Raw genomic sequence first — 27,785 nt, forward strand, 5'->3', positions numbered from 1 at the left:
TAAGGCCATAAATAAAGCAACTCAAAAAGAAATGGTTTGGGAGTCCCGAAATGCGGTTGGCCAAAGACTCAAAAGCTGTTTGGTAATCTTTGACAGTGGTGGTTTGACACAATTTAAACAGAGCCCCTCTAGGGTCATCAAAGTGAGATGGAGCAAACCTGAGTTCTAGAGCATTCAGGAACATTGGCCAGGACAGCAGCTGATTGTTGGAATGCATCCATTAGTACCAGATGAGAGCTTCCCCCTCCATGTAAAAAGAAGCTATTCGCAGTCGTTGTTCTTCAGCGGTGTGATGGAAATCGAAGAATTGGTTGATTTTGAAAATCCAACTCAAAACTTCCGATCCATTGAAACGAGGTATGTCCAGTTTAATGGAAGTGTTTGCGACGCCATGGTTTTGGTGGGTATCGGTTGTGTTGAGGTTAAATCCAGTAGGTGGTATACGGGTCCGGATCTGGTTTACTTCAGTGGTGAGGTTTACCAGATCTTGTTGGAATGAGTGTTGGTTTTGTTGAAAGGCGTTTTGGTTTTGAGTGAAAGCTTGTTGAGTTTGGAGTATTTGGTTTAAAGTTTCTTGGATGTTGTCGTTGCTGTGGGTAGGAGAGGCCATAATGAAAGCACCAATGTGAGAAACTCAAGTTAACAGATGGTGAAAAAAGAGCATTTTGATAAAAAAAAAAAAAAAAAAGCTACAGCTATGCTAACATCTAATTTGGATAATTGTTTGCTTGCATTTATTTACGACAAATAGGCATTATATAGCCTAGGAATTACAACAGAAATCCTGACATGAGAGGATAGGCTCTAACGGTGCAATAGAGCTGTTGATATCTGTCCCAGTACTATTGCTAGAGTTATTCCTTCTACTATGCAAGCTTTTGTCGCTATCTATTGCAGCTTCTTTGGGTCTTGATAGTTGTTTAGCCACTTGGGCCTTCTCTTGTTTCTCTTGGCTCTCCAAAAGGAATTGGACCTATCTCTTCATTCTCTAAGCCCATATCTTCCTCCTCAGCTAATTCAGGATCCGTAACAGACTCCAACGTAGTATCGTCAATAGATCTAAAAAAATATCTAAAAAAATTTGTACCATTGTAATATTCAATATTTTAATATTTATGCATATGCAAATTTCAGCATATAATTGAATTTAAAGTACCATTGTTATCCTTAAAAAATATAAATATAATATATTATACGTTTTGAAAATGCAAATATATTTTGTATATATATATATATATATATATATATATATATATATATATATATATATATATATATATACACATATTCTTTTAAACAATTTTTAATTTATGTAAATGTGTTTGATATGGTACTTAAATAATTTAATTATCTATGTGACATTAACTCAACTAGACTCTTGACCCGTGCTATCGCCCGGGTCTGTTATAGTTTAGATCAATAAATACACTTGCCAAACGTGGAAAAAAACAGAAGCAAAACTAAAAGCTATGTAAAATTTTGACTCTTGTTACATAAAACATTTCTCACTAAGCTGTTAACATGAGAGGCTTTTAACTCCTTCATAAACGTGTGATTATTAATTTTGTTGGGAGCAACTTGCATTCCGATTTCTCTTGCAAATCAAGCAAAGCAGGTATAGCTTTCCCTTGCACTAAAAAAAAGAGTAGAACAATTAATAATTCATAGCTTCAAATTTGGTACCATAACTTAATAATTCATGTTCATATATAATTTCTAATGCTTTACTATTATTCATGTTCAAAGAACAACGCCATAAGAATAGCCTGATGCAATCTTACTTAAAACTGAGTTGATACTAACACTTAATTATCTGAAATTACATGCAAGACAAAAGAAAGATTATGCTGAACAATTTCCATGAATGAGCAATAAAAAAAATTAGAACACAAAGAAAAACTACTGTGCTATATAAATTTAAGCAACAAACGATCAACAAAGATAAATTTAATCCATGCCAATGCCATCAATTTAAGATGTATTTAGACATCTTTTGTTGGATTTATGCATAGGAGAAGTGTGAACCATAACGATAAATAAGCAAGAGAGCTGATGTGTAACTATTAAAGGATTTCGGCCTAAACAAAGGAGGGATGTTGATGCCAATTTGCTGATATGAAGAACATGTTAGCTTGCCAATAGCACAAACAAAGAAAAAGTTAGTGAAGTTGCTGTTAGCACAACTATTCAGTGACTTTAGCGAAGCTGCAAGTAAACCAAAGTGTATTGATCTCATTTTTAGTTCTATCTTGTTGTTTGGTATCAAAAGCTTACTGTTATGGAATGGAATGCATCTTCGCTTGTGCCTTGTCCTTATATAGTGTAATAAGTTAGAATGCTAGCTAGCCTTTACATTAAATGATATATCTGTCATAGGGCAGCTAGCCTTTGCATAGACGGAACTTTTGGCAAACACTAAGCTCATGTCCGGCACCTCTAACTATTAAAAGTTCACATTGATCAAGATAAAAGTAATTATAATACGGCTATACATGCTTTTCTATCTATCGATTCACAATGTCCAAGAGCAATTTAGACGGCCTAATTAATTAGTGCTCTTGATAACACAACATCGACTTACATCGGAATCTATATTTAATGGTATATGTCTGTTAGTTGGAAGATGTCAGTGCTCTCTAATGGCAGTTATATATGCTTATCACAAATCATGTTAATAAGGGAAATTTTTTGCATTTTTCATATACAACCATTCCAATATGTTAGTCCCTTTGTAAATCCCTTCCATCAATTCAATGGAGAAATATAGTTGTTATCGGTTATCTTTATAATTGACGAATCTTTCATTTTTTAGCAGATAACAGTCATATTCTAGCACAATAACACCATTCAGATAGCAGATGTTATAAAACAATTTTTTAGCACAATAACAGAACTGATTATGCTACCTGACTATTAAAAACACATAAAGTAAACCATCATATACGTTTCAGACTGTGAAGTGCAACTGAAGTGTCATGTAACAACGCAATGCGATCCATGTCTTGATCTGATTTTGGGTTATCGAGTGAGAAAGAGAGTATGCAGTCGCTAATCTAAAGGCAGAAGAGTAAAAGAGGTCTACTATAAATGGTGATCAATATGAATGGGAAACCCCTATTCTTTAGTCTCTGAAAATAAAACATAATAGTAAGAATGAAAGCGATGATCATGAACTATTTATATAGAGATATTAACCACTTCAATATCACTTTACTTACACAATAGTCAACAATGACACACGAACCTATACTCCAAAGAGGGAAGCATCAATCTAAATGTCACTTAAAGAAAAGAAAACATTATCAATACAACTCTCATTCCAAGTCTCATATCCTATTGGATTTTTGATTAAGAGAAAACCAAAGCAAAAATATTATTAAAAATGAAAGCTTACTTGATAGAGAGGACTAACTTTGGAGAGAAAGTTTCCCATTCCACTACAACATTTTATCAGAAACATGGTATACATATCTAAAACTGAAAGAGAACAACATAAAATTCGAATTGATTAATAAATTAATCTAGAAATCATCACTTTGCAATACCAATAAAAAATCAAAGCAAAAATATTATAAAAAAAAATAGTGAAAGCTTACGTGGTCAAGAGGGCAATCTTTGGAGAGAAAACTTTGGAGATCCAATTGCTCACTAAAACATTTTATCAAACACGTGGTGTGCATATCTAAAACTGTAAAGAAAAAACATAAAATTCAAAGTGATTACTAAATTAAATTCGGTGAGTGATTGTGAAAAAGTGATTGAAAACAGAAATACCAATTAATAGTAATCATAATGCTGAATTGATAAAGGAAATCACAAAATTGAAATGAGAGTTGAAAAATTGAATGGATTTAGTGAGTGATTGTGATGATAATACCCATGGTATTAGTTCTAAATACTTATATAGAAATGAATGGGGTTTTAGCATATATACATGCCTTCGATTTAGTAAGAAAAGGGTATGGAAATGGAGATTTATGCCTTCGATTCAAGGAAATGAAATATGCAGAGGGATAGAAAACTATGGAGAAGATGGATAGAAAACGTAGCTGCATTCAAGAAAATGAAAATAGGCTGGTGTGAGTATTAATTAGTCTCTTGAGGAGATGAAAAACCTAATTAGTGAAGGCTTATTGAGTAGTGTGCTGCATAGTTAACAGAGATATGTGCATGCAATGTGGGGAAGTGTACAACGTAAGATTATGATTGGGTTATCTAGGAACATGAATGGTCATCAGATCAAAGGCTGAGATTTAGGGTGTGGTTGGCAGATGAGATTAGCATTAATTACGGATTTGGGAGGGAAAATAAGAAGTGATTAGGGCAACACTGCCAGCTCATCAAGTCTGGCTTTTAGAATAAAGGATTGGTAGGGATATTGCATATTTTATGCAAGGGTAGGGGTTTGAACCTCGGACACCCCACTTCTCCACATAAAAATAATTTTATTAAAGTTATAAATTAATAAATACTATAAATAAATTGACGTGTTTAATTACTCCGTAAGTCCTTTAAATTTTGTGGTTGCAACACATTGGTCCTTTTAATTATTTTAATATCATATTCATCCTCTAACTCTTCAATGCACTATTGTGCTTGTGGGTATTAACTGATGACATGGAAATTCTTTTGGAACAAAATTGGTTTTTGTACGATTCTTCTGAGATTTTGATAACAAAGTATTGAATAACAATTGGATATGTTAACATATGTTCAAGTGTGCAGGACCATATAATAAAATTTAACAAGGTCTGAACATGTATAAGAGCATCAGAAACACAAGAGAAGCTAAAAGACTATGGTAAAAGATCTGAAGAAATGTCAACCATAAGTCAATCTGAAGTTCTGCATCAGACTCTAAAGACCTCCAGACTCTGAAGATTAGAAAACCAGAGGGACCCAGAAGACACGTCAGAGTTGTCCTTTTTTGTAGCTGTCTCTACCAAGACTCTGATAGTATAGTTTGTCATCTTCTAAGTAACTGTAGAAACAAACAAAGAACTTCAAGGACAAAGAGAATGAACAAATAATTCCAGTTACAGAAAAGGAATTTCAAATGTCTAATCAACGACATTATCCATAACAGGCAATGACCCAACATCCTTGATTTGAAGCTTCTCAATGACTCTTAGCGTCGACACCCCTTCTAACGTCTATAAAATCCTTGCCTATATAGGGAGTTGAAATCTTGAAGTACGATAACAAGACTCTTCTGTGTGCACTGTCCCCTTAGTTCCTCAAATTCAAAAGCGCATAGAACACTTAAGAATTTCTTACTAAGTTCATATCTTAGAAATTCTAATTTCATATAGTATGTTATGTACTTAAATGTTTACACCTCTGATTGTATATCAAGTGTAAGAACATATGTTTTATTGTAAACACTTTTAAGTCTCTTGCTTGTGTGCTTGAACATTGGAATTCTCTTCGTTGTATTCTTGAGCAATTTGAAATCAGTTGTGATTATAGTAAATTTAATCCCATGGAATTGCAAAGGAACTGTACTACTCCTGGATTGTAGGAGGAACCAATATAACTGTTTTGTATCTGCTTTCTTTCTCTCTCTCTCTCTCTCTCTCTCTCTCTCTCTCTCTCTCTCTCTCCTTCTTTATCTCTGTGTTTGATTTTATCCGCTGCTATTAGACTCTACGTCAGACTCTGACCAGTGCTTGAACACTTATAGCAAGGTTTAAAACAGCACAATCCAACCCCTCTTTCTTGTGTTTTTCTCACCTTTAGTTGGTATCAGAGCATGATTTTTGCTCAGTCACTTATATGTGACACCATTAAAGATTCAGAGTGAAAAACATGTTTGGTGACGAAGGCAACAACGTTGCTTCTGGTTCTGGTAGTCTAACGCCTCATTTCCCTTAACATTGGACAATAGTGTTACATCTTAATACTTAAATACCTAATGCAGATTAAGTTCATAAATCTTACTTTTACTAGTAAATTGATTAGGTTACCTAAAACTTAATTTAAATAAATATCTTTCTTGCTTTTTTATTTATTAAGAAAAAGTATTGGTTCTCAGTAGAACATAAAAATAAATAAACATAAGTATATAAAATATGCATCATATATATCCTGCATATAATTAATTATCATGTCTGTAGGCTTACATATTTGAGCTTGTCAGGGTAGTTAGATATTTTACAATACCTGCAAATTAGAGTAAATTCTACTTAAGTCAAACTAATTAAACATAAACATCTGTCATATTTCTTGTCACATGGAAGTCACTACCATAAAAAAAGAGATCACACGAGTGTAGAGTTATTTAGTCTACAAAGTATTTGAAATAGCTCCACAACTCTAACCCACTAAAAGTCAATAGTTACATATTGGACAAAATACTAGTAATGACCATTAAGGAGATCCTTGTTAGCACCACCAGCACCAAAGTCTCCAGAGGGATCCACTTCAGCTCCAACATGTCCACTCACATCAATATCAGGCACAATCATATATGTTCCATCCTCCTCAAGATCATACTCATAATGATACGAAACATGAGGACGCGCACTAATATACGAGCAATACCGCAAAAACGTGGCCTTGTTCCCTTAGTCCTCTTAGAGGTTGATTCCTCCCTAACTCTATCAAGACCCAATGTACTCAACATTTCCCTTATGGTAGCACTATCTCCAAGGTAACATGATGTATGACAGATGAAACAACTAAACCTCCTACTCCTTCGGTTGGCCTAACCAGCCCTGTAAAAGTCAATGTTTGGGACACCCTATTCACGGTCGGATTAGGAAAGCATATCAAATCGTTTACCAAGTAATAAAGTGATAAATAGAGTATCATATGCGCACGGATTGTCGTTTCATCTAAACAATTCGTGTTACTTATTTTAGAACAAAATAATACAATAAAGAGTTGAGGGTTAAGAGATTGCAATTTTTATCTGTTTGCAACAAAGCAAGTTACATGTTTTGGTTGCAGAAATATTGGCAACAGTGGATTCTTTAAATTTCCTTTATTCATTTGTTGGATTTACGTAACAATCAAGTCTTATTCGAGTTAATTCACGTAAGGGATATTTAAGTAAAAAGTTCGTGGGACATGATAATCTAATCAGTTGTCACACTGTTGTTAGCCTGTAATTTTCAACATGCTCATTTAATGTGGTCAACATTGGTTGACTATTATCTTTGCAAGAATCGAAGTCTTTCCCTTTCAACTTGAGGGTCTAAAGGTCCTGGAGTTCGACAAGACGAATCCAAGAACGCAAGTTCGTCTAAGTCAAGAAATTATTTGAAAGGCGGGAAGAATTTCAATCCAAGTAGCAGCAGTTTCCTCAATGGAAACGTGAGAGACTAGCGGTTGTCCAAATGGAAGAAGTGATGATTGTGGACTTATGCTTTTTCCAATTATTTTTCTATGTATAAATAGTAGTTGTCCATAGGGAAAATGAGTCGCAAATCACTTATAGAAATTTCAAAACACTCGAAGTACCGGCACGAGAGAAAAGAGTTATAAAGAATGTATGTAAACTGATTTTCCAAACCACCTTTATTTTAATGTAGTGCAATTTATCTTTCCTGTAAGTTTCTGTGTTTTAAACTTTTAGCCTTTATTTTGCATTTACTACGTTTCCTTTTGGTTTAAAATTTTTTCTTCGAAAGACGCCATACGGACTCATCTTGTTCATAAAGTACCCTATGAATTTGATGAACGCACACTCTTTTTATGGAAAAACCTTGCACAAAATGTCATAGGATTTCTGGTTTGATTCTGCTTGTAATAACAAAAACCATCCTTCTAGTTCGCAAAAACACCGGTGAACAGGTGCACCTGTTGATCGCTCGGTGATCATTATGTGCGGAGTTTATACTATCTTGATTGATTAAGGTTTATCCCTCTACATGTTGAGTTGTACCTATGGATCACATGATGATCCTTATGTGTGGGGTTTATCTCACTCATGGGTAATTGAAACTTAAACTTAGGGTAGAGTTCCTAGATTTCGAAAGGTATGATGGCCAATGTTCCTGAAGGTTCTCTTATCTATGAATCTTAAAAGTACATAACACATTCTCTATCTTAATAGTTATATAAACAGTCAACCCTATTAGCGTCTACTTTATCAAGGGAAGATAATGGAGTCACTGAGCTGATTTAAGTCATGAAGTCATAGTTTCCTTAATTACTAACTAGTTACTACTTGATTTCAGCATATGTTCATCAATATTTGGTATGTCACCTTCCTAAGTACTTACTATCAGGGTACACTCTCTTTCGGTTTGTTTCACTAGTTAATAATTAATTACTTCCAGGTTAGAGAGATATAAATATCAAGATATAAACATCAATATTAGGTCCTGCCACTACCTAAGTACCTAAGTGAGGTTTATGCTCCATAGGAGACAAATCTTATGCACGATAGTAAAACTAAACAACGAACAAAAAATAATTGAATAAAAACTTTAAATTAAATAAATATCCAACAAATGAAATTGAGGTTCATCTTAGAACCGTAGCCTAAAAATATTTAATTACTCATAGTAACTAAAAACAAATTACAAAAGAATATACACATACCCAATATGAACCTCTTATGAATGAATTTAAAATTATTTTAACAATGTATATATTTAGTGTATTAACCATGTTATTCTATTGGTTTTTGCTAACCCATGGTGACACTATTAGAAACTCTTGATTTTCCTGCGGAGTTTGGTTAAAGTTTCGTAAGTAATGAGTTTCCTGCGGATTTTGCCAAGGATATACACTCCCAGGTAATACCTTTGTGTGTAATTGTTACCGTAGAATTTTAGGATCCGCAGGAAAGGTACAACTGAAGGAGAAGGAAAAGTGAAAAAATCCGGTCAGTATTTGAGGAGATTTCCTGCCCGCAAGCACCTTTCCTGCGAACATACTCGCAGGTACTTCCGCAGGAAGCGTTATGATAAAAGCAACTATTCGCAAGCAAATCCGCAGGAGAATGAGTCACTGATTTAAACAAAAAACCTTTCCAATGCGTTCCAGAATGATAAAAATAAAAATTTTAAAAGGTACAAATTATATACATTCAGTCATTAGAACAAATTAAATGTGTAGGACAAAAGAATGTTTAACAATGGCACTCATCATACAACAATGGCACTCATGCTCTCCAAGTTTATTACACTAACACCACCTTAGTGGCTTACAGATTCAAAGCAGCTCAACTTACCAATAAAAGTGTTCAGAGTTAACCACCTTGACCAGGTTAGAAAAACGGACACAAACAAACCCTTGCCTATCTCTTTGTCATCTCGCATACATTTTGCAGACAATACTAATGTAGAGTGAAGAAAATAATATAACCAAAAAGAAGAAAAGAATCTATCAAATTATGAAGTACTCGCTATTGCTAACAACTGTTACATTCATCCTTAATTTCTATTTATAAAGCTCATACTCCTATTTCTTTACTAAATATACTAGTAGAACAGAGACCCACTAAGACACTTATCTATCATACAACATGAACTGAAACCAACTATCGTTAGCATTTCAACATTTTCACTAAAAAGTAACTTCCAACGTTTTCATTAACTCTGCTATTCAGGATCATAAAACCCAGCTTCTGGAGTTCAGATGCTGATGTCATCTTCAGAAGCACATTTTCCTCAGAATCTCATTTTAGAGCTTCTGATGGACCATAGCTTCTGAACGACTTCAGGACCTAAATTCCTATTCAGGAGCAAGCAAATTTTAATCACTCACAAAGTGCATGTTCAATTTTTTCTTTATAAAATCAAATCTTTCTACAGTTAAAGGCTTACTAAATATATCAACTCATTGATGTTCATTATCAATGAATTGTATATCTAAAATTACTTTTTGAACAAAGTCTCTAATAAAGTGATGTTTGATTTCAATATGCTTGACTCTTGAATGTAGAATTGGATTCTTTGACAAACAAATAGCAGCAGTATTATCACCATAAATGGGAATACTGATAGCATTAATCTGATACTCTTCCAACTGATGTTTCATCCAAAGTAGTTGTGTACAACAACTTGCAGCTGAGATGTATTCTGTTTCTGTTGTAGACATAACAATAGTTGCTTGTCTTTTACTAGCCCAGGATATCAGATAGGAACTGGCAGTTGCCACTGTTTGATTTTCTTTCAATCATATCACCAGCATAGTCAGCATCACAAAATTCAACCAACTAATAATCTAAGGATTTTCTATAGAGGAGTCCAAGATTAATTGTTCCTTTCAAATACCTGAAGCTTCTCTTAACAGCAGTTAAATGAGATTCTTTGGGATCTGACTGGAATCTTGCATACAAGCATACACTGAATAAAATATCTGGCCTAGATGCAGTGAGGTATAACAAAGAACTAATCATACCTCTATATATCTTCTGGTCTACCTTTGCTCCAGTATCTTCTTTGCTTAAGGTGCAGGTTGGATGCATTAAAGTGTTCATCACTTTACAATCTTCCAGCTTGAACTTCTTCAGAAGCTCCTTTGTATATTTTGTTTGATGAACATATACTCCATCTTTGCTTTGATTGATTTGAATTCCAAGGAAGAACTTCAACTCTCCCATCATGCTCATTTCAAATTCACCCTGCATTAACTTAGAAAATTCCTTGCAAAGAGATGCATTAGTAGAACAAAATATTATATCCTCAACATATATCTGCACAGCAAGAATGTCTTTCTTAAGGGTCCTTCTGAAAAGTGTTGTGTCAACTTGACCTCTTTTAAAATCATTTTTAATCAAGAAATTACTCAGTCTATCATACCAAGCTCTAAGAGCTTGTTTCAAGCCATATAGTGATTTTTATAGTTTATAAACATGGTCAGGATGCTTAAGATCCTCAAAACTAGGAGGTTGCTTGACAAACACTTCTTCTTCAATGACTACATTAAGAAATGCACTTTTAACATCTATTTGATATAATATTATGTTACGATTAACTACATAGGATAGAAGTAACTTGATTGTTTCCAACTTTGTTTCAGTGTAGCAAATGTTTCAGTGTAGTCAATGCGTTCTTGTTGACTGTAACCTTATGCAACAAGTCTAACTTTGTTTCTAATTAATTCACCTTGTTCATTCAACTTGTTTCTGAATACCCATTTTGTTCCAATAATGTTCTTCTGCTGAGGTTTGGATATTAGATCCCACACATCATTTCTTTGAAACTAATTGAGCTCTTCTTGCATAGCTAATATCCATCCATCATCTGAAAGTGCTTCATCAATTGTGGCAGGTTCAATCACTGATAATAATCCTATCATAGACTCTTCTTGTTTGAAGTATGATTTTGTTCTTCTAGGACTATCTTTGTTTCCAATGATGCTCTGAAGTTTCACTTCCAGGCTCTTTGTCATCAAATTTAACGTGCATTGATTCTTCAACACATAGTGTCTCTGAATTATACACTCTGTATGCCTTTGACCTTTCAGAGTAACCTAAAAAGATTCCTCTCTGGGCCTTGGTATCAAATTTCTTTAGGTAGACCTTGTTAATTAGAATGTAACAGGTACATCCAAATTGATGAAAGTAAGAGATATTGAGTCTTCTTCCTTTAAAGAGTTCATATGTTGTTTTCTCCAAGATAGGTCTGATATAGATTCTATTTTGGACATAACTTGTTGTATTCACTACTTCTACCCAAAAATGTTTAGCCAAATTGTTTTCATGAATCATGGTTCTAGCCATTTCTTGTAAAGTTCTATTCTTTGTCTCTACAACCTCATATTGTTGTGGAGTTCTAAGAGACGAGAATTCATGGACAATTCCATGTTTTTCACAAAAAAAAAAAAAAATCAAATGGCTCATTTTCAAATTCACCACAATGATCACTTCTAACTTTTAAAATTTTTATTTCTTTTTCAGACTGTATTTGAGTGCAGAAGCTACTGAATACATCATATGCATTATCCTTGCTTCTTAGGAATTTTATCCAAGTCCATCTTTTATAATCATCAACAATAATCAATCCATATTTACTTCCATATAAAGATGCAGTGTTAACTGGTCAAAATAAATCAATATGAAGTAATTCCAAGGGTCTGGAGGTTGAGACAATGTCTTTTGTTTTAAAAGAAGATTTCAAAATCTTCCCTTTTTGGCATGCACCACAAAGTGCATCTGAATGATAATCAATGTTAGGTAGGCCTTTAACCAGTTGTAACTTAATAAACTTAGAGATTAATCTTCAGTTAGCATATTTTAACCTTCTGTGCCACATCCATTTCTTGTCATTTACTGATAGAAGGCAAATTACCTTCTGATCAACTAGTTTAGAGAAGTTAATTTTGTAGACATTCTCTATTCTCTTTCCCTTGAATATTATGGATTTGTCGTCCTTTTTGATTACTGTGCAGCTGGTCTTTCCAAACACCACATCATAACCATTATTACAAAACTGACTGATACTCAGAAGGTTATGTTCAAAACCATCTACCAGCCACACATTATTAAAACTGACTGTTGTTGCTGGTACCTAAAGGAAGCAAAATAACAGGTACAACTATGTTAACTGTGTTGTGTTTAATTTTATCAAAGATTTACCTGAGTTATTAATTCTTTGCTGCTGAGTGTTGCTAGTTTGGAGACGAACATATCTTTATTGCCTTATTCTGCATTAGGTCCCAAATTTTAATTTTCTGGTGTATCTTAAGCTATAGTATAGTATTTTTGAAGGACATGTTAATGAATTAATTACAATTAATGTCCAACAGAGTGTCAACTGTTGGATTATTGCAGAAACTAAGTGGCACGTTTTTATTCGTTGTCAAACTAGTATCTATCGATGGCTGGATTGTTACAGGGTTATTGTCCCTTTTGCAGAGCTGTTGTGCTTGTGCACATATTTTTTTGTAGTGTCTGCAGCTGGTGGTTTTGTTACTGGCCAATATCCATCATCTATGTTAATGAACATGAATGGTTTCAATAACCATCCATCTTCATTGATGAACATGCTGGCAAGGCATGCTATGCAGCAACTCTTAGGCTTGCTATGATTCAAGCTTCCAAGTCTCAGTATTATGATGCTGATATAATCATTTCCAACACAGGACACTTGTGGAATTATGAAAAGACAAAAAATGGGTAAAAAACAATTCTGCTAAGACACTATTCTTTTATTAATAAGTAGTTCAAAGGCTAACTACTATCAATTTTCATTCTTGCAGTAGAAACTACTTCCAGGAAGGTAATCATGTAGAAGTTTCAAAAGCATTACAACCAGCACTGAACACATGGGCTAAGTGGGTTCATTCCACAGTTGATAGCACACGTACAAGGGTTGATTCCACAGTTGATAGCACACGTACAAGGGTCTTTTTCACTGGATTTTCAGCTTCTCACTACAAGTAAGAAGAACGTGTATTTCTACTTCCTTTTATTTTTACATCTTATCTCTATTATGTAGTTAAGTAATTGATTCTATGGCTGAAATTTGCAGAGGGGGACAGTGGAACTCTGGAGGTAAATGTGATGGAGAGAGACAACCCATTACAAATGAAAGCTATCTTGCAGCATATCCATGGCTAAACTCCACTTTTTGCCCCCTAAGTTTTAAAATGTTGCAGTTTTGGCCCCTTATTAAAAAAAATTGCAAAAATGATCCCCTATGTTTAGGGAAATATGCTCTTTTAATCCCCTAATATAAGAGAAATATTTTTTTAACCCCTTATCTTTACAAAAAGTTGCGATTATGACCCATTTTCTGGGACACGTGGCATCTTCTGAGCAATTTTGGGATGAAAGGGGCCAAAATTGCTATTTTTTTTAATAGGGGACAAAAATTGCAACATTTTGAAACATAGAGGCGAAAAGTGCAGTTTAGCCAAATGAGAATTGTCAAGATGTTATATGTGTGTGACCCTTTCTAGTGTAACAAACTTTTGAGAAGGATGAGACATTATCAATCGGGGTATTTTATTTTGTTGTATCTTTAGTTCAATTGTAAAACATTCAATCGAGGTAAAGTTGTAGTGCAACTAGTTTGCTTTGTCTCCTGCCACGGATTCTAATTACTAAAATGTTTAGAGAAATTGTACCTTTTTTTATTTAGATAAATAGAATGCTTTGAAGTGTATTATATTTTATTAAATTAAATAAATTCAAATGTCTTAGTTACAGATTTACAAGCTTTTTTTTTTGTTTTTGAATACATTTCCTGCGGATTTTCCTGCGTCATTTGCTGCGGAATTACCTGCGGATTGTTCGCAGTAAACAAGCTTATGGGCAGCTAAACTCTTTAAAACTGACCAAACTTTAGCTGCGGATATATTCGCAGGAAGCTTTCCTGTGGATCCTAAAATCCTCAGGAATCAATTATCCACGAAGGTATTACCTGGGAATCTGAATAATTGGGAAAATCCGCAGGAAACCGGTTTCCTGCGGAAGTTTGGACGAAATCTGCAGGACATTTTGCAGGAAGAACGAATATTTCTTGTAGTGTACCCAAGGTAATCAGAACCGGACCGGGCATTGAACCGGTGTTCTCATGAGTTCAAGGTTTAAAGGTTGGACCGGGGTTCAACCAGGGTTCACCCGATAATAATTAAAAATATATATTTACTATGAATAAAATATATAAAGCAGTAATAAATTAAAATTACATAAATGTTTTTAGTTTCATACTATTAAAAAATTAATTCCATATCAAATATCTTAAGCTAATACTATAAATAAAGTCATTTTGTTCGTATTCTTTTTATTTTTTGATTGATCTTTGTTCATAGTCTTATTAGTATTGATTTAAAATATAACGTTTTGTATTTTTTTAAATATAATGTTTTGTAGTACCTGATTAATATTATAAATGATAAATACATTTTTTTAGAGAAATGATATTTGTACAACCAATTTCTGACAACTTTTTAACAATTTTCTTTCTCATACTCATATTATATTTTTATTCTCTCTCTTCCTTTTTATATCTCCATTGTTTTTGACTAATGAAAAGAGAGAGAAAAGAAGTTGTCTCATTCTGTTGTTCAAATAACACTACTCATTTTTTTAACACCGTCATCTTTGTTGGTAGTAATTTTAGCCGTTAGTAGCAATAAATTTTGAATATTTATTCTCGATAGTAACCCATATTTTTATTGGAAGTTGAAATTAATTGAATGTAAATGTTAGTTACCAAGGAAATGCTAATAACTTCTATTCATAATTTCACAGCATACCAATACTCCTCCGTCCTAAATTGTATGATAATTTGAGCATTTCACACATATTAAGAAATGCAATTAATATTACGTGGAAAAGATATATTATGAGTTATTTTTACAAAATTATCCTTAAATAATATGGGAAAAATAAATGAAATAATTGAAAGAAGAGGGAGTAATAAATAGTTAAGGTTATAATAGGAAAAGTAACATTAATGTTGCATTGGTATTGTAAAGCGACATATAATTTAAGACAAAAAAATTTCGCTAAAGCGACATACAATTTGGGACGGAGGGAGTATGTTTTTCCTCTAGTTGAACCGAAAAGCCTATGATATTCTGTCTCTTCACTTCTTTACCATCTCTCTTCTTTCTTTGAATTTCTTATCACATCTTCTTCCTCATATTTTCACCCTCTAAAGTTCCAATATTCCCCACTTATTCAAGCATAGCACAGACATTGATCCTCTCATCTCCCTATAGACTCATGGGAAGAAGATTTCTGGTTTTTCAAAGGAAAAAATTATGACTGCGGTTCAACATGAAGAACTGGTCCATCCGCTGGTTTTCCCGGTTCTTTCCGGTTTTCACCTGATTTTCCGGTCTACTGTCCGGTTCCACTACAGAGCAGTTTTGAGGGCTACTCGGACCGGATATAGGTCTGGTTCACGGTTGAGTGTACCAACAAAGGTGAGAGTTTAATTTTTTTTATACTTTTTTTTTTACATTTCTCAATCACTTGAAGGCATAACAACTTTATTCTAAACTCCAGTTTACTATTCCCTTAAAATGTACTTTCCCTTTTTCTTCTCTAGTTATACCAAAACAAAAAAAAAATCTTTCTAATCCTAAAAGTAAGAGTGATACAATTTGAACTTTGGCCATAAAGTTCAATATTACAAAAGCAGCTATATTGTTTCCTCCAATAGTTGAATTGCCATCTTTCAAAGACAATCAGGTGCAAATAAATACGACCCATGAATTTCAACTCTATTGGAAAGCTATCTATATGAAAAGCTTTGTTTGATCGAATTGAAATCATTAACTTGATGTTGTTATCGATGCTAGGAAAATTCGAAAAAGTTCTTGTGAAGCCATCAAATGTCTTGCACATAGATCAATTTGAAATTCTGGCAGGCTAGCTTTCAGATGTTTTATACGATGTTTCAACATCAGATACGAACATAATGTCGAGTAAGATGTTTTAACAATGAGCTAGCAGAAAACAGACAAAACAAGACAAATATAACAGATGTTGAATGTTAGCGTGTTAGTTAGAAGCTGTTCTATGTGATGTTTCAATTTCAGATGCACAAACAACATATGTTATGTTTAATGTTCCAACATCGTGCTAGCAATAAACATAAACGAAACAAAATAAAAGAGAAGAAAGTAAAAGGCACAGCAAGTTTGTTAACCCAGTTCCGTGACAAACACACCTACTCTGGAGGCTACCAAGCCAGGAAGGAAATCCACTAGTGTAGTCCTTATTCTATAGCTCTCAGCAAACTCCTCGTTTACACTAAAGACCTAGGACCTACCTGTAACACCCTATTTAATTATTTGATTATTTTATTGAGTTTAGAGTATATTTATATGACTTATGTAATTTATATGACTATGTGATGTGTTGTTGATTTATTAAGTGGCTTATTTTATTATTTAATAGAATAAGATTTGAAAATAAAATAAGATTAAGTTGTGGGGGCTGTTTTGGAAATTAGAAGAGTTTAGTGGAATAAGTGGAAATAAGATAAAGAGGGTTGAGGAAATAAATAGGAGAAAGTAGAGTCAGAGTAGTTTTTACGTGAAACAAGTTTTTGGAGAAAAAGGGAGAAAACAAGAGAAGAGGAGAACATAAGAGGAGAAGCTTGCAATCGATTAACCTAAGGTAAGGGTGGGACTAACCTTCTTTAATTCTAAGTTGTATGATTCTGAAATTGGATTTAACATTTTGTAGGATGTAGTTTTGGAGGATTTAAGAATTAGGTTAAAAGTTGGAGAATTGATCAATTAAGAGTAGAAACCTGTTAAATTGATGTAGAATTAGTGTTCAGACCTTAGACTATTCATAGAACAATGATCATAATTAGTTTTAAGGTTTGAACCATGGAATTGGATGAGTTTTTGAGAAAATATGCATTCTGCCCGAACTGACATTCATCGCTCGCCATAGCGAGTAGCTACCCTCGCCTCGCGAGGGATGAACTGCATTGCTCGCCTTGCGAGTAAAACCCCTCGCCTCGCGAGTGACCCTAATTGTTGATCGCCATAGCGAGTGAATCACTCGCCATCGCGAGTTACCTAGTGAGAAAAACATGATTTTGTGAATTAATGTTAAAGGTCAAGTTTTAGATGGTTTCGAGTGCCTTAACCTGTTTAGGAATGATTGGGCAAGTTTTTAGATTAAATTTGGGCATAGAGAAGTCAAAAATTGGATTTTTGAGTGAAAAATGTCAAACTCCCGAGAGCAATCAGATTTAGTTCGCCACAACGAGTAGCTAACTCGCCATAGCGAGTACCCCTTTTCCTGAACTCGCCATAACGAGTAGAGTGGTTCGCCTCGCGAGTACCCAGTGGCAGTCAGCCCTACTTAGTGTTTCTTGCGATCTTTGTCGCACGTGATGTTGTAAGTTGATCTTGGGATAGAAATGGAAGTTGGTACTGAGTTATAGATTTACAGAGAGCCTGAATCAAATGATTAATGATTTTTGGTTAGTTGAGATATTTATATAATGTGTTGAAAATGTATGATATGGAAATTATTAGGGTTAATGGTGCTTTACCCCCCTGTAATATAGGTCATTTTTGGTTTCCCCCCCTGTAAAATATTTTTTTTGATTTACCCCCTGTAATTTTTTTTTTTTTTGGAATACCCCCCTAATAGGTCATAAAAAAACGAAAAATTCTGCAAAAAAAAAAAATAAAGTCGTTTTTTTATGACCTATTAGGGGGGTATTCCAAAAAAAAAATATTTACAGGGGGGTAAATCAAAAAAAATATTTTACAGGGGGGAAAACCAAAAATGACCTATATTACAGGGGGGTAAAGCACCATTAACCCAAATTATTATTGTTTATATCATTCAAGTTGTTATTATTGATGTTGCTATGTTGCAAGATGTTTACGTTGCTGTCTTTGCTGTTGTTGAATCATTATTGTCATTAAGTTGCAAGTGTTGGTCTAAGTTGTAAAGTTGTAAGTTTTCAAGATATTGGAGTCATATAAGTTGTGGAGTTGTCTAAGTTGTACGTTGTTGAGTCCATGCATACTCATTTGAAGTTGAGGGCTTGATGCCCTGTGAGCTTTTGCTCTTTACGTTGAGGGCTTGACGCCCTGTGAGCTTTTGCTCTTTAAGTTGAGGTCTTGATGCCGTGTGAGTATAATTATACTCTATATGTTGAGGGCTTGATGCCCTGGTTGGTACCACATGCATGATTAAGAAGTTGAAGTTGCATTATCGAGTTAAAGTTGTTGATGTCGCATTGTCGTTGTCTTTAAGTTGTCATTTTTCAATGAGTTATTAATGAAGTATTATGTGAAGAATTATTGCTATTAATTAATGATGTTTAAGTTGTTAAATGCATTTGATGAATTATATGCTTATTATTATTGAATGTGAAATCTCACCCCTTCTGCTTGGAAATGTTGCCTCTACGTGGGTAACTTGTCGGTAATCAAGAATAGCTGTTGAAGTGAGTTGACTCTCTCACGTGTCGTCGTCTTAGGGTCGCTCTGATACGTAACGAGATGGGGTTTTTGCTGTTTTCCATGTGTTACGTATTTATTATGAATTTATGTTGAAGATTTGTTTAGACTGGATTTTAATAAGTTGTTTAAGTTGAGGCCGTTGTGCCAACACGATGTTGATTTAAATGTTTTCCGCTGCATTGAGATTTAAATTGATGACATGAGATGATTGAAATAAATAGCAACTTTACTATATTTAAAGTGTAGCATCCTGTTTTAGTTGTTTTACTTTGATTTATGCAAAAAATTTCAAGTTGGGAAAACGGGGTGTGACACTACTCGTATTGATTTCAACCTAGGAACTCCTAGATCTGAGATCCCATCTCACTATCTTATAGTCAGTCACAGCCCCTGTGACCTATCAGACCTAAACACAAACAAACAGTGAAGTTACCTTCAAACAAACTACCTAACACCGTGCTTCACAACTTTGGTGTAGTGTACACAAGTTTACAACTCAACAAACAGTCCTTAGCATGTATCAAGATGATACAAGAAAGGCTCACAATAAAACAGGACTAAACTTGCATCAACACGATACAAGAGTAGAACACACAAAGACTCAAAACCCTAAAAACTAAACCTTTTTAGTTTGACGGCTTCGGTGACAAATTAGGTCTTGAAGTTTTGTTTATATACTGAAGCAATACGGGTCAAATAGTCTTGTTGGGCTTCAGAATAAATTGCAGATCGTTCAGCTGATCTACAAACATGAATCAGTACCAAAAAGGAAAGTACTAAAAAGTAGGAACATCTTTAAGAACTTTCAAACATATCCAAATAATTCCTAAAATATTACCAATCTTTCAGGAATAATAAAACAACTGATTCTGTATAGATATGCGCGTTGCTTGGCCACCAAGATATGAAAACGAGGTTTCCTTAATAAGAAAAGACGCGCGTACAAATAGGCATGAAATCAGGCACACTGAACCGTGCTAGGATGTTGGAACATCGTATCCAACATCTTACATAAATGCCTAAAACATGTTGGAAACTTGTATCCAACATCACAAAATGGGTATTTGTTTTAGCAACAACGAAGCCAATACTCAAATACCCAACAATCTCCCCCTTTGGATTTATTTGTTGATAAAACAAACTGAGGCCATATAGACAAGGTAGAGAGATACCACACATACATTTCTTCAATTCAAACCATGAAGAAAAGTAACACAACTGAAAAACGGACATGTTGAGACATCGTCCAGCACATCATCCAAAACATGTTGGAACATAGTATCCAACATCACAAACATGGATATTTGTTTTAGCAATAATGCAGCCAATACAAATACCCAACAATCTCCCCCTTTGGAATTTTTTTTGCTAAAACAACCTGAGGCCAGTCCAAACATAGCAGAGAGATGACCCACAACCTTTTCTTTAATCATCACAAACAATCAACCATGAAGAAAGGTACACATACTCAGATTACTAACAGATACCACAAATATAGTTCTTCAGTCACATCATAATCTTCAACACTAGAAGAAGTATATTATAGATCTCAGACTCTACTTCCAATATTTTCACAAAATTCATCACATGGAAATATGTAGATAAGAGAAAACAAAGGTATCATACTAGAAAATCAGAGACTTGCAGCAACGGAAACACAAGGGAAAAATAAATTCCCAATAAATATGCAGAAGCTACTCAGAATGTTCCAACATCCAATCAAGCATCCAACAAGATGGAAAAATAAATTTCCATAAATACTAGCAACTGCAATACACCTCAAAGTATCACTCCCCCTCAAGGATGCAACCATAAAGTGATTACTAACACACAAGCTCCCATTACATAAAGCAGAGGGATACATCTTCCATTTCTTCAAACAACAAGAACCCATTCCTATGAAGAAACGGCCAATACATAATATCTAAAGAGATACCTTCGATACACTTCCTCAAGTCATCACGAACACATATTCAAGAAGAAGGAGCAGCAAGACAATATCACTAAAGAAGTGTGCACAAACCAAAAGAATACCTTACACAGTATTTAATCATAGCTTGAACTAACCAGACATGAAGAAAGGAAGCACCATACTCTTAACACTCAGAGTTAAGAGATAAGAAGGTATTACATATATCAGAGACATGCAACAATGGATAAGATAATGGCATAGTCTCACAAGAGCAGAGGAAGAATAAATTCCTATGCTACAATTGGGAAAAAAAAAATCCCACATAAATTGGATGATCCAACATCCTTCACCACATCAAACAGGAGTAACTGTCACACATAGAGGCAAGGAAAACATAAATTTCCCAACCTACAGAGTACTGTCACTAACCAACAAAGAAGCAAGGGAAAAATAAATTCCCACACTTACAAGTGACAGATATGGATGTCTTCAGAGTACTATCACCAACCACAAATACAAGCAAGGAAAAATAAATTCCCATACTTACAAGTGACAGACAAGAATGTTTAAACATCTAACTTAACATCCTGTCAACCAGCTTGAACTAGCGTAAGCATACATAGAAGTATCACTCCCCCTAAATAATGAACCTATGAGTGACTACTTACAGGAATATTCCATAACTTCCATTACTCCCCCTAAATACATGTATATGAAGAATCTTGAAACCAAAACTCTTAACGCATAGAATAAAGAAAAACTTCAGGGCTGATCCAACTAAATCTCCAAGGAATATTCAACAACTAGCAGACTTAAGCTAGCAGACCTTTCAAGGTCACACAGACATGTTCCAACATTCTATAGAGCAACAACAGGGAACAAGTACATCAATATTATGAGGAAAATAAATTCTCAGAGTGCAGCATCAAGATGGCTTGGATTATGATGGCCTGGATTGTGTCATTGCATAATCATTTCATTTTAATTACGATGGCCTAGATTGGCACCACGATGGCCTGTATTGGTGATTTATTAAGTGAAGGGGGTTGTAGCCTGTCAAAGTTGAATCACGGTATTAAGCGAAGGAGGTTGTAGTCAGTCAAAGCCGAATCACGACATTAGCGAAGGGGGTTGTAGCCTGTCAAAGCCGAACCACGGCATTAGCGAAGGGAGTTGTAGCTCTGTTTGTACCACATGCATAATTGCATTGCATTGCATTTGTTTAGTCGTGTCGTTGTACTGTTGAGCGAAGTTAATTGATGATTTGTAGTTGGACTTATGTGAAGCATTTTTAATGATGAATTGTTGTTGTTTTGTGTTGTTAAATTCTTTTACATGAATTATTTCTTATTATTATCGAATGTGAAATATCACCCCTTCTGTTTGAATGTTACCTCTACGTGGGTAACGTGCAGATATTCAAGAGTAACAGCTGATGTGAGTTGAATTCTCGTGTCGTCATAGGAGTCATGCTCTGATACGTAACGGAATGGGGATTCTTATGTGTTTTATTTTCCATTGTTACGTATCTTCTTATAATTTGATGTTGGACCACTTTTAGGTGGATTTTATTTATGTTGTTGATGTTGAGGCTTAAAGATTAAATATTTCCGCTGTAACATTATTTTGAATTATTGAAAGCAGTTGTTTAAATAAATAATGAATTTAACTCTATTTGTGTTAAATGATATTTTGAAGAACGAAATGTGACATCATGTTTGCGATGAACTCTGATTTATTTTATATTATTTATATGTTGGGAAAACGGGGTGTTACAGCTCCAGCAGGTGGTGCCTCAGGAATGGGTTCATCAAGCACATACAGTTTTTTCTCGTGGGTGAGGACAATCCTCATGTTACGACACCAGTCCAAAAAATTTGTTTCAATCAATTTTCCTTTTCAAGGAGTGAACGCAAAATGTTGTTTGATGCGTTATTGGCCATCTACAATTTTAAAATATACAAAATGAGTATCATGAAAATATCATATTTAATTTGGCCTTTAATTAAATACGCTCCCACTATTTTACTCAAATCAAATGACCTTCAAACACTTGACTCGGAAAAACCCGTTGGAAGATTTTCTACTGGATTGAGATCCTTATTTCACCTTGCTTTTAAGTCAACGGGGTTGTACTCAAAACTCAGTTATTTAGGTAGGAACATTTCCAATTGTATCCTATACAACTTTCAAATCAATTAGGTGAATAACTCTTACTCAAGTCTATCATATAGACATTACCCAATTATAGCTTCTAAATTTATTCTAATCTTATGAAAATTAATTTAGTTAAGTTAAACCCAAAAGAATAACACTTGGGTAAATTGGATTATCGCACCGCAACTTACTAGTATAGAATATGCGCTTCACAGATGCAAAACCTACATATTCGATATTAGTCTTGAAGGGTGTTAAACTTTTGGAAAGTATTAAACTTAACATTTCAAATTGAAAGATTTTTATTAAATTTGATCTCACCTCACCACGACTTATATATCATATATATTCGCACTCCAATCATAGCATGCGTAACAATTATACAAAATAAAAGTGACATGTTATGGCCATCCTAACGCTATGACTCTCTCAAGCCAATGAGAGAATCTAAACTAATCCTAGAAACGACCTTGCTTCTCCAAGCTTGACTTCAAGGACTATCCTAACGTCATGAGCCCTATTACCTGCCTCCTTTCATTCTATTTACATTACATATGAAAGAAACTAGTTTTACATACGAGGGAGTGGATGAGAAGAGAATGTACTATAGATATTTAAGAGAGAGGCACGACACATAAGCCGCATTTCAATATCCAAAAGAAATAAAATTAAAGGACTAAGGCCATAATCATTCACGCGATAATAATAACAAACACACTTTTATTATTATTAATTATACCTTATAATTAAATAAATTAAATTAAAATTCGACATATGATCACTTTACGCAGATTAGCCGGGGGTTCCGCTAACCGTATTTCGCATCAACACTTGATACGTTTCTGATTATCCTAACCGTTTTCGAAAAACACTAATTCTGTCACAACAATATGATCTTATTAAACAAGTACTCTGATGATTTATTCAAATAACATGGTCGAGTCTAGGATGCTTCACCAGAGTACACATAATCGGTTACGAAGGTCCATACATCAGATCAATTAATATGAACAAATATCATATGACTTATTTAAACTACGATCAAATCTAGTATATCACATATACCGTTGTGTTACAGAATATATCAATCATGCTTCTGTCGATATGTATAATCAAAATATTGATGTTTCACCAGAGTTCTAAGAATCGGTTACGAAGCTTCAAACCAGTTGATCAGCCATGCACATACACATGATTGATATCATTATTTGCGTTTATGATCGATCAATCATGTTGTTGTCGATATGTATAATCGAAACATTGATATTTCACCATAAACGGTTTCTGAAACATCGAATCAAATCGAAAAGTCATGCACAAAAAACATAATATGATAGGATGCCAATTTTAATTCTCTTTATTATTTAATTTCATTCGTTTACGTTTAATCAAATTAAAACATAAAGCAGTAACAAAGAAATCTGATTAAAGGTTTCGTAATTGGCTCTGATACCACTGAAGGAAAATCGAATTCAAAACAGAATAAGCAGCGAATAAAAAATTTTGATTTTCTTTCCTTGGATCATTACGAATTACACATGAATCAATTATTTGATTGTTACCTCGAAGTGTGGAATCTAAAAGCTGGAAACTGGATACTAGAATCACGATCACAGCAAAGCAAGCAGCAAGCAGCAAAGCCTCTAGCAAGTCTACATGAACAGTGCTCCTCCAAAACCCGGTGCTAGCCAAGGAATCATAAGTTTCACAGAAGTAGGGTTTCTCAAAAACGTGTAACCAAACACTTCAGCACTAGGGTTCTATTTATAGAACTCCTAGTGTGCTCTGCAAGTCAGAAGTCACTATTAGGCTTCATTAAGCCCAATAACGAGTTTAGTAATTCTGCTAACTAATTAGCGTTATTTACTAAACGCATCCCTTATATAAGTCATACTTATATATTTTTCTTTTGACTGTTCTTTGTGTGTGACCCTATAGGTTCTAGTCACGTTGAAAATAATATTAAATCTAATATTTAATACACTACAAGAAACATTACCTTTTGCCAATGATTTTGATAGGGGGTTTCAAACCCTTGGTAAATATGTCAGGGAAAATGCCAAGGATAATCCCTGGGAAAAAGACGTGGGACCGCATGAAGTAAACCAGGGATAAATCCGTCGTTTTATGTATGATATCCCTGGGTTTTTTTTGGCGCCACATTTGAATTCAGAGTGGGAGACAAGACTGCAGAATAGCAGGCCATGGCAGGCAATAAACCAAGGGTAATGCGACAGACAGCCCGTCAGTCTGACATAATCTCTGTAAAATTGCAGTTGAGTTGACCTGCATGCAAAAAGACAGGGAATATGCGACGGAAAGCACCTCGGACGGCGTGGAATCTCTGCAAAATGCAGATGAGTTGACCGGTACCTGCCAAAAGCTGATAAAGGTAATAACCAAGGGGTAAGCCCATGGCTTTTTGCATGATTTCCGTGGCTTTTTGTCTGAAAAATATGACCATTTTGAGCTACCTATGCCTAGCCTGTGCTTGCAAAAAGTGAGGGGCTATTCCGTCGGTTTTTCCCTGGTTTTTGTTTTGCCTTATAAAAGCATGCACCGGTGCTGTTGCTCATTTGCAGAAGACTTAGAAAAAATTTCATCTCATTTATCTCATATAAACTACTCTTCTCAGCAACACTAAACCTCTTAAATTTGGTAAAACTCTTTTAACTTATATTTTCATGTTTCTATTTTTTATTTTTATTTTTTTACAATTCCACTAATATTTTTAATTTCATTTGTATCAGTGTCAAAGTTATACCGCCTCCTGTTAATTCTTGCTAAGCTTGTTCTCCGGATCTGTTATTTGTCAAGTTTCAACAAGTTATACATGCTGATTGTTGAAGATGATTTTTTTAGAATTTATTATTGTTTTTAAATATATAATATTGTTTATTTTTTTTATGTATATATATGATGTTATAATTATTTGCATGGTCTGTTTTTTTTCTGCAAATATATTACGGATTTTAGGTAATAAATTAGCTTTATGTTAGTGAAAAATACTGCAATTAGAGAAAAATATCATATTATTAATTCTGTAATTTTTATTTGTGTTAGTGAAAAATACTGCAATTAGCTTTATGTTTTTTATTTTAAAATATGTTTTTAGATTTAAATTAAAACTATGTTATAATTATTATTTTTTAAATCAAAATATGTTTTTAATAAATTAAAAACAGTTGCATAAGAAAAAAAAAATAAAAACAGTTTATAAATTAAAACTAATCAAAGCTAAGGAAAATAAAAATACTTCATAAAAAATAATATACTAAAAAGGTTTATTGTTGGAATTTTTTTTTTTAAATAGTGTATTAAAAATCAGGTATTAATTGTATTTGAAAAAGAACTTAAAAAAAAAAATCGATTTTTTAATTAATTTAAATACGTTTTATTAATTAAAATAATTTATAAAAAATTTAATTAATAAAAAATTTGGTTTTATAAATAAAACATTTTTTAAAAATAATACACCATTTATCAGGGGTTAAACCCCTCGCAAGTCCCTGGTTTTTTGTTGATCTGATTTGACTTTCCATCAGTCAGTTAGTGCGTCAGTCAGAGCAGACTGCACAACAGAAAAAGTGAGTGAATATGTCAGGGGTTATGACAGGGATAAAGTCAGGCCATATACCAAGGGTTGAGCCCCTCGTTTTTTTTCCAAGGGGTGTAACCCCTGGCAAAATGTTTGCGACGGGCGCTTTTGCCAGTGCTTTCGTCCCTAGCAAATTCCCTCACAAACGTCCCTTTTCCCAGGGATTTTGTCCTTTTCTCAGGGATTTTGTCCCTGACAAAAGGTAATGTTTCTTGTAGTGATACTATAAACAATGAGAGGTATCTAGCAACACATTGCCTACCAAGTGACAAGAATGTCTTGTGATCTGACGAAACTTTTTCATGATAATATTCATGTGTACAATTACTCCTTTGTCTCGATATCTTTGTTGATCCCAAGGCATAGATATTGTCATCCTTGTCTAGATCAATGTTTATATTTCTTGATTCCGAAATATATTGAATAACGAATAAGTCCAATATCTCATATTGACTTAGTTCGGCATGGACATGCAATTTTATAGTCGTATTCCATCAAGAGGCCTAAAGATATATCTACTGTTTATGAGGAGGGACAAATCCCATCTGGGACACTCATGTCCCTCAGCATGATTCATCAAGTACCCATCAACCAACGTTATGGTTATCCTTTTACAGACAACGTTAGAATGGCAACAAAGCATTTGAGTCCACATTTACGGATCATAGTGGTTTCAGGTCTAAGAGCGATATACACTATTATCAATTGCGAGAATATCTTATGACAATTTCATAACTTACTATGTAGTATTCTCACGGTGGGTCAATCTAGTATAAATATTACTCCTAATATTTATACCTATGTATAGACTTAATATCTCATATCTATGACCCATGAGATGCGGTCATTAGTCTACATACATAATAGTCTCGACGCTTTATTATTATCATTTATTAATATAAAGATTGACTACGGATACATTTAAGAATAACGTTCTTTATGATAATGTAATCTGATGATTAAGTCACACTTATTATATTATTACACGAACTATCTATTCTAAGGACTTTATTAACATTACTATAAATATAATAAAGAGTGTCATATATTATTCAATAATAAAAGTCATGATACATAAGATAATTTCAACATAAACTATTGACCTCTAGGGCTTACACCAACAAGACAGTGGAAAGATATTGTGAGGATATTTGATGACTTAAAATTGAATAGAGTTGTAGGGTTGAATTACTATGCCAAATGCAAGATTAGGTTTGTGATTCAGATAATTAACGATGGTTAGGGAATGTTTTGATTCCC

The 27,785-nt window shown here is 34.0% G+C and overlaps 1 long non-coding RNA gene across 1 annotated transcript; it reads right to left on the bottom strand.

Annotated features, from left to right (window-relative positions):
* Positions 1-1,443: 1,443 nt before the first annotated feature.
* LOC112416297 (uncharacterized) lies at positions 1,444-3,631 on the bottom strand. The gene is made up of 5 exons (XR_003006636.2): positions 3,597-3,631; positions 3,395-3,477; positions 3,219-3,281; positions 2,945-3,128; positions 1,444-1,633 (listed from the first exon to the last, which is right to left on the bottom strand). It is a non-coding gene; the product is annotated as an uncharacterized lncRNA (long non-coding RNA).
* Between the last annotated feature and the right edge of the window lie 24,154 nt (positions 3,632-27,785).

Source organism: Medicago truncatula, chromosome 7, assembly GCF_003473485.1.
Source record: "Medicago truncatula cultivar Jemalong A17 chromosome 7, MtrunA17r5.0-ANR, whole genome shotgun sequence".
Lineage (NCBI taxonomy): Eukaryota > Viridiplantae > Streptophyta > Magnoliopsida > Fabales > Fabaceae > Medicago > Medicago truncatula.